Source organism: Vombatus ursinus, unplaced genomic scaffold (assembly GCF_900497805.2).
Source record: "Vombatus ursinus unplaced genomic scaffold, bare-nosed wombat genome assembly UNPS02014808.1, whole genome shotgun sequence".
NCBI classification, from domain to species: Eukaryota; Metazoa; Chordata; class Mammalia; order Diprotodontia; family Vombatidae; genus Vombatus; species Vombatus ursinus.
In genome coordinates, this window is record NW_020954586.1 from 3,971,012 (window position 1) to 3,979,682 (window position 8,671).

General features: G+C 49.4%; 1 long non-coding RNA gene across 1 annotated transcript; it reads right to left on the bottom strand.

The window, feature by feature from the left end:
* Positions 1 to 3,496: 3,496 nt before the first annotated feature.
* On the bottom strand, positions 3,497 to 4,436 carry LOC114052627. The gene is made up of 3 exons (XR_003570290.1): positions 4,333 to 4,436; positions 3,862 to 4,028; positions 3,497 to 3,723 (listed from the first exon to the last, which is right to left on the bottom strand). It is a non-coding gene; the product is annotated as an uncharacterized LOC114052627 (long non-coding RNA).
* Positions 4,437 to 8,671: the final 4,235 nt, after the last annotated feature.

Sequence of the window (8,671 nt, forward strand, 5' to 3'; positions counted from 1 at the left end):
CGTGCCCTTCCTCCTGATCTCCCTGCCGAGGCCCTATCACCCTCCCATCCTCTGAGGCTCTTGGCTCCCTCCCTCTCATTTTCTGTGCGGATGCCAAGCCCTACTGAGTCTGCCTCTGAAGACCCACTCTCATCCTGCCATTTCCTTCTCAGCTTCTGTATCCCGTACCCCACACTCTAATCCCTGCCAGTCTGGACAGGAGGAACGGGAGAGGCTGGCTGCGTCAGAGCCTCAGTCAAAGCACACACAGCAAACACCCTCCCCCCCCAGGCTTGGTTAACGGACTGATCCATCAACAAGCCCTTACTTTGTGCCAAACACCGTTCTAGGCACTGAGGATACAAAGACAAGAATGAAATAGTCCCTGCCCTCAAGGAGCTTCTGTTCCACAGAATGAGATGTTATGTACACATAAAAATATCTAAAATACAAGTACAAGCAAAGTAAATATTGGGTCACTTGAGGGGGAGGGGAAGATCAGGAAAGGAAGGAGGCCCAACTAAACCGCTAAAAGTAGGATTTTTCCAGGAGGGAGATGTCCCAAGTGATGCACTGAGTCTCTGGCTGGCCCAGGCACAGGGGCCTCGAGGGCCCTTCTGGATCACACTGACCCAATCCTTGCAGCTGTCTGGTGTTCCTTCCTCCAGCTTCCCTTTGTGTGAGTCTCGTGCCTGGGGGACAAGGGCTTTATTCACTGGTGCAGGATGGGGTTGTCCCATCTGTGTCTCCCCAAGCAGAGCCTTGCCAGTCTGTGTGCGGGGTGGGGGTGGGGAAGGGGAAGCCAGCTTGGGGGAGTTCTTTATTGAGGAACCAATGGTTCTTTTAGAGATGGAGCTCATTGGAGGCCTCACCTAAGGAGAACAGAAGAGGACACTAGGGGAACGTGACGAAAAGGCACCTGGGACGTTTTCCCGAGACAGCCAGACTTTGATTCATGGTTTGTCTGTACCATGCAGAAGGAAGAAAACTGGGGTCTTGTCCAGGTAGAACATGAAATGGTTGAGGGAGTCCACACAGCCTGTCATCATGAAAGCAGGAGGCTCCCATCTCCTCGCCCAAATCCTCTTCCTTGATAGAAGAGATGGGGGAGACGTAGAGTCACTCCAGACAAGAGCAGATGACCTGCCTGCTCTTAAAATTGTCCAGCTAAGTGGTCACTACCCCTGGTAACTGACACATCCCCCCGACTCCAGCTCTGGCCACCCACAGACAAACACAGGCTAGTGTTCCCCACCCCCATCTCCAGATCTCTGGTCTTCTAGGAACAGAAAGACAAAATACATCTCTTTTGTGCCCATGTCTGGGCCCGGGGAGAGATACATCAACGCACATAAAGTGCCAATTGAAGATGGCATCCCAGATACCCTGAGAATGGAACTCCTCAGTCCACAAATATCCTAGCTGAAGAGTTAGAGTTTCCCTTTTATAAACACGTTCCCTCAGCAAACTGAGAAAACAAGGAATGGGGAGGGAGACCTGAGAGGGCTGGACCTCCCTTATTCTGGTAAACAAAGATCACTTCTTTCAGCAGTACAGGTCCAACTGGCCAAATGCACCCCCTCCCCCAATAGGATACAACTGCTAAGCTGTTTTACACCTGAATCCTTTCTTCTCAACCAGTGGCAGGAGCCAACCAGTTATTGATTAGTGGGAGTGGCTTTAGCTCTCTGCTTTTTACATTCAGTCCAATCCAACAAGCATTTATTAAGCACCCACTGTGTGCAGCACACTGTGGAGTTAAAAAGACCAACCAAAAAGCAGTCTCTGCCCTCAACGTTAGACATGACTCTATATAAGAATGAGGGAGAGAATACTGGCTGTGATGGGGACCAGGAAAGGCTTCCCAGAAGAAGCCGGGGGTTTTAAGAGTCACAGGGCAGCTAAGTGGCTCTGTGGATAAAGCACCGACCCTGGAGGCAAGAGGACCCGAGTTTGAATCTGGCCTCAGACATTTGACATGTGCCCTGGGCAAGTCACTTAACCCCATTGCCTAGCAAACAAAAGAAAGAAAGACAGAATCACAGGGCAGGAGGCGAATTTTAGACATGGGGAACAGCCCGTGCAAAGCCAGGATGGCAAGAAAGAAAATGCTGAGTTTGAGGAGTTGTAAGTCACATAGTTTGACCAAAATGCAGAGTTTGTGAAAGGGAATAATGTGGAATGATACGGGAAGGGCAGACAGGAGCTTGACAGCCAGACTTGGAGTTTGTATTTTAATTTAGTGGCAACATAATGTCCCTGAGGGTTCTCAAACAAGAAAGTGGTACAGGCTTGTGGCTTGATAAAATGGTGAGCTTTGTGAAGGTAGATTGGAGAGAAAAGGGCCCGGAAGGGAACAATCTGATTAGAAAATAGCACCCAATGCCAGGGTTGAGAGGTGAAACTCTGAACCAGGGTGATGACGCATCGGGAGGAGCATCAGCTGAGGACGGCAGCTGATTAAGTGGGGAGCGGGAGGGGGGGAGGTGATGATGATTCAGAGGCTGAGTGGCTGAGTGATAGAAATGGGGAGATTTGGAGGAGGGACAATGGGGGGGGGAGATGATCAATTCTGCTTTATATATGTTGAGTTTGAGAGGTCTACAGGACATCCAACTGTGGATGTCCAATGGGCAGCTGGTGATTCAGGACTAGAGCTCAACGACATAAAGATACACGTGAGAGTCTTCTGTAGGGAATGAAACCCATGGGAAATGGTTAGATCACCAAGAGAGGGTATCGAGGTAAAGAGGAGAGGGCCCCAGATAAAGCTTCCAACCACACTCAGAAGTAGAAGGAGCTATTGCTCATCCTTCATTCTTTTTCTTTTTTTTTTTCTTGGCTAGGCAATGGGGTTAAGTGACTTGCCCAGGGTCACACAGCTAGTGAATGTTATGTGTCTAAGGTCAGATTTGAACTCAGGTCCTTCTGAATCCAGGGCCGGTGCTCTACCCACTGCACCACCTCGCTGCCCCTCATCCTTCATTCTTGAAGAGGACCGATTACATCATGAGGGCGATGTCTTGATTTTCGAGTAAATTGGGTTTAAGTGAGAAAGAGCTTCCAAAAGAAGTCATCAACCTCACTGTCTCCTCCAGAGTCATCGAAGCCCAATGGCAAGAGAAGGAGTGACACAGATAAGAATGAGGAGAAGTCAGAGAAAGCAGAGAGCAGTGTCATGAAAACCCAGGAAGGCAGGGCAGAGTGTGTAGGAGGAGCTGGTCATCGCTGCTGTAGGGGTGGAAACAAAGCCATTTGGCCAGTGATTGGATATGGATGGTGAACAGAGGGAAGCATGCAAGAACCCTGGGGTTTCAAGGCTGGGTGACGAGGAAGATGGTGGCACCAACGATAGAGATGGGGAAATTGGGCAGAAGGGCAAATAGGGAAGAGAGGAGAAAATGAATTCCATTTAGGTCATACTGAGTATGAGGTTCTGCAAAGACATTCAGGTCCAAAGGTCGAGTGGGTCGTTGGAGATTCAGAATTGCCACTCAGGGATCATGGACCAACTTGATGAGAGGGCATGAGCTTTTATTCGGAAGTATCAGACAGGCACTTCCTCATGGAGGGCAGGAGCAACCCCACCAGCAACCACTAGTTCCCGGGAACTGGAGACGTCTCCAAGATGGCGCAGTGGCTGGGTCCTAGGACCATCCTCTTGTTGAAGGATGCACTTGTCTGTGGTCTTGAAAATCGAATAGATGGGGGCAGCTAGGTGGTGCAGTGGATAGAGCACTGGCCCTGAAGTCAGGAGGACCTGAGTTCAAATCCAGCCTCAGACCAAACACTTGACAAGTACTAGCTGTGTGACCTTGGGCAAGTCACTTAACCCCGATTGCCTCACTAAAAAAAAAAAATCGAATAGAGGAAGCAACTCACCCTCTTCTGGACATCCTTTTCACCTCCAATGCAGAGGACAGATCAGTCTCGGTGGAGCAGGCCTGCCCGGTACAGACGAGAACCAGGAAGAAAGAGGCAGTCAACGGTGCCAAATGCTGCCAAGTGTTTGTCAAGGCGGACACATATTCAGAAGAGGCAATGAGAAGCTGGGATGGAAGAAAGTTAGGGGGGTAAAGGAGTGAATGCATGACAAGGAAGCATAAGCCGCAAGGGTAGATGACTCTTTGTAGGAGTTTGACAGGGAAGGGCTCCATGAGAAACAAGGAATATGCATATATTTGAAAGGTACATGCTTCACACACACACACACACACACACAAATATGTGAAAGCTGTGGGGGGGAGAGGAGTAGAAAGGGAAGGGGGCACACTATTGTTGTCGCTTCTCAGGAGAGTGGAGGTCTAAGTTTACAGAAGGGAAGGAGATGGTCAACAGGCTTTAACATCCTACCTGAAAGGAAACCCTTGGCCCACTTTGTCCCACCTCCTGTTTGTGGAGTCCCACGCTGGAATTCCACAGGCCTCTGAGCCAGGCCAGGAAGGCCAACCTGGATCACACCCAGAAGAATGGAAATGCCTTGGGGGCAGGGCCTGTTTTCACAGGTGTTTTTGAAACCCCAGCCCCTTGCACAATACCTGGCACATAAGTGGGTGTTTAATGAATGTTTGTCCAATTAGACTTAACATCCCCCTCCTCAAAAGATGAGGACTGGAGGGTCTCCCAATCTAAGTAACCAAAACAGAAATCTTAAATTGGCCCCACAAACTCCTAGCAATCCCATTTTGGAGGCTGGTCAATAGCCCTGGAATGCAGTCAGCAGCAGATCACGGGCACCTCCCTTCTTTCTTTGCAGAGGTGGGGGACTAGGGGTATAGAATGTTGCCCATCTGGTCAGATGAGGTGACTGTGGCTTGGTTTTGTTGAACTTTTTCTTTGTTACTGGGAAAGCAGGAGAGGCAAGAGAGGGGAGGAGAATACAGAACTAAAAACAAAAGGCATCAATAAAGATTTTCCCCCTTAAATCCCAGGTGTCCGTGGAGCAGGCCTAATAGAATTGTTTCCTGGGAGGCCTCAGGGGGAAAACAAGGCCAAGAGGTGCGCAGCTAAGCCCAAGGAAAGGGTGTGGGTGAGGTGCCAAGTGCAAGGAGGCAGGCCAGGCTTGGAGTTGAGAGGCCAGTGAGGACCAGGGCAAACAGCAGGGCATGGGTGTCTTCTCTGTGCTGGGCATTGGTATCCCATGGTCCAAGGTGGACTAGAGGGTGCTGACTCAGCACCCAAAGATGTAAACCAGCGAGAACAGCACAGATCAGAGCTTGTTGGGGTTCAGGGTTCAGGGTTCAATGCAGCTCATGAGGAAATAAACTGGGAACAGAGTTCAGGGTTCAGAGAGAATCTAGCATCCGGCAGGTATGTCCTCTGGCCTCAGGGACACAAGCCCAAGCACTGCTGGGGATCCCCAAACGAGGGCCAGGGCTTTCATTCACTAAGCACCGTTTGTTCATTAAGAACATTTATTTAAGAACCGTTTATCGACTGCTCTATGCAAAGCATAGTGCTAGGAACAGTGGAGGAGACGAATATGGATTGGAATGGTCCCTGCCCCCAAGACCCATTGGACCTTGCAGGAGAAAGGAGAGAGCTTCGGTACTCAATGCTCAAAAATCCCATTCAGAAATGCAGGAGAGGTTCCTGTGCCGAGGCAGCAGTGGCCGCGAAAGAAAGCTTCCGAGCTTTTTTCGGATCGCTGGCTGAGGGAAGGGAGAGCCTGCCTGCCTCGAGGACATCCCACTCACTTGTGGAGGCTGAGTATTGATGAGGCGAACCAGGGCCCTGAGGGCAGCAGCAAGAGGAAAGGAGGAAATACGCATTAATTGCTTTACAAATATCATCTCATTCCATCCTCGCAACAATTCGGTGACAGAGGTGCTGTTACCACCCTCATTTTACAGGTGAAGAAACTGAGGCAGACAGGGTTAAGTGACTTGCCCAGGGTCACCTGGTTAGGACACCTCTGAGACTGGATTTGAACTCAGGTCTTCCTGACTCCAAGCCTGGTGCTTTACCTAGTTACTCCTTTGGGAAGGGAAAGAGGCTTGAAATCTTGTTAGATGAGGAACATTTGACTGGAGATGTTTTGCCTGGGAAAAGATAGAGGGGACCCCATTCCATTCAGCAACATCTATTAAGGGCCCATGGTTTCAGTGAGATGAGCATTTTGGACAAACCAGGTCTCTGCCATCAATCAGGAAGCTTTCACTCTGGTGGGGATAGGGGGTGGGGATATGGCAATATGCAGTGTTGTTGTTCAGTCCTTTCAGTCATATGACTCTTCGTGACTCCGTTTAGGGTTTTCTTGGTAAAGATACTCCAGCAGTTTGTCATTTCCTTCTCAGCACTTTTTACAGATGAGAAAACCAAGGCAAATAAGGTGAAGTGACTTGCCCAGGTTCACACAGCTAGTAAGTATCTGAGGCCAGATTTAAACTCAAGAAAATGGGTCTTCCTGACTCCAGGCCAGGCACTTACTGACTGGGGATTGGGGGGAGGGGGAGGGGACACACAAAAAGGCACTCTCTGAAAGAGGTGGCATTTGACCTGGATTCTAAACAATGGGTAGGAATCTAACAGGAAGAAATGAGGGAGGGAAGAGCTTATTCCTGGCACAGGCACCAGCCTAGGTAGAAGCAGAAATGGAGAGAAAGTGTGGGGCAATCCAAGGACAGCATAGGGCTGTATTTGGCTTGGGGGCACATGGAGTGTAGTGCATGACCTTGGGGACATCCCCGGGGCAGCACTGCAAGAGCTCCTGAATGAGGGGTAAGTGAAACCTCTCTCCCTCTTAGAAGAGAGGAGGCAGCATGCCATCTGTCCTGCTCCGGGTCCCTTGCCTACAGCCAATCCCCTGCCCCTCTCTTGCTTAGGAAATACTAAGCAAATCAACTTCGACAATCCACTGTCCTGGGGCTGCACTCAGGAACCCTGGGACACTCCTGTTCATCGTCCAAGCAGCCCTGTGTCTCTGGGGTCCCTGTGCATCTTTACCCTCCCCTTCCGTCGTGTGCAGCAGAAATTTCAGATTATTTTTAACAACCCACTTCTCATATCAGACCTCTTCTTTTCACACTCTTTCCATCTCCTTGAGTCACAGAAACCTGCCTATCTACTGAAGATACTGTATCCTGGGACCCCTTCTCCAGTTGGGGTGGGTATTCCTTCTCTCAGGTTCTCTTACCCCACCCCAAACCCAGGGCAAAGGGGGACAGGAAGGGTGGCTTCTTGGTGCCACTTTTAGGTGCACTCCATCCCAATATATGACCCTATCAAAGTGAATATTTTTGATTTTTTAAGAATTGGATTGGTGGCTATTTTCTCCAGGGTCCCGGGTCACTCTCCCTTCCTTCTCAAGGAGTTTAGTACCTGACTCATAGCCTTTCTCTCCACCCCAAACACTGCCCTTACCCTCATGTGTCCAGGAAACCTTCAAATAACCTTGCTCATGTGTATCGACCTCCTCAACTCCCATGATCTGCCACCCCAGTCACACACAGGAATGGCCATACCTTTGACCTCATCACTCCCAAATGCTCCACCTTCACGACCCATAACTGGAATTCCTGAATCTGGCTGTAACCTCCTGTCCTTCCAGATCCCTTTTCCTCACCCCTCTGAAACCCCTTGTCTATCTTCAACACAACCCAGAGTCCCTGCACCCCTCCCTACTTTCCTAGGCTGTCACCCCTGCTCTGGCCTCACTCCCCTCTCTTCAGAATCTCAACCCTTTTGTTAGCCAGTTTGCCTTTACAGAGTCTTTGACCCTTAAATCCCTTGTCCAATTGTCTTATGAGTAAATGGATGGATGGGTGAATGGATGGATGGATGAACGCATCCCATAGCTAGCCCGCCAACCCTGGATCACTCCCCAACATCTGCTTTCTCTGATCTTGCTTAAGTGCTGGACGGTCCCTAGTACCACTGGACAGTCATATGACCACATTGACCAGGTCTACTACAAATTTATATTAGTCGCTTTCACTGGGACACTCACTTCTTCAACTATTCCCTCCAAACCAGCCCTCCATCACATTCCCCACAGAAGCAGACCCAAAACTTTTCTCAAGCCACATCACCTCATACTTTTCTTAAAAAATTGAAACCATCTGTCCCAAGCTCCTTCTGCACCTCAGCTCCTCCTTCGCTCCAGTCTGGAGGATGAGGGGTCTTCTTGCCAGTGCCAAGCCCTCTACTTAGGTTCTTGATCCCATGCCCTCCCCTCTCTTCCAGGAGCTTGTCCCTTCAACTATTTCCTATCTACTTAATTTTCAGCCTCTCCTTATCCACTGGCTTCTTCCCAACTCCTACAAACACATCTATAAAAGAAAAAAAAATCTTCCCTTGACCTTACCTTCATGCGATTGTCCTATATCTCTCCTCCCTTTCATAGCCTAACTCCAAAAAAACAAAAAACAAAAAACCCTGTCTGTCCTCCTTCACTTCACTTTCTCACTTCCCCCTTATTTCTCATTCCTTTGAAATCTGGCTTCTTTGCCATCACTCAGCTGTTTCCAAAGGTTTCCAAGGTCTTCAGTGATCTTTTTATTGCTAAATCCAAAGACCTTTTCACATCCCTGGAACATCTGACAACTCCTTCCTCCTGGAAACTCTCTTCCCTGGGTTTGGAGACTGTGCTTCCGTGGTTCTCTTATTGTTAGACAGATCCTTCTCAGTCTCCTTTGAAGGCTAACCCGATGTCCCACCTGCTATTGGATGGGTATGTCCCAGCGTTCTGTCC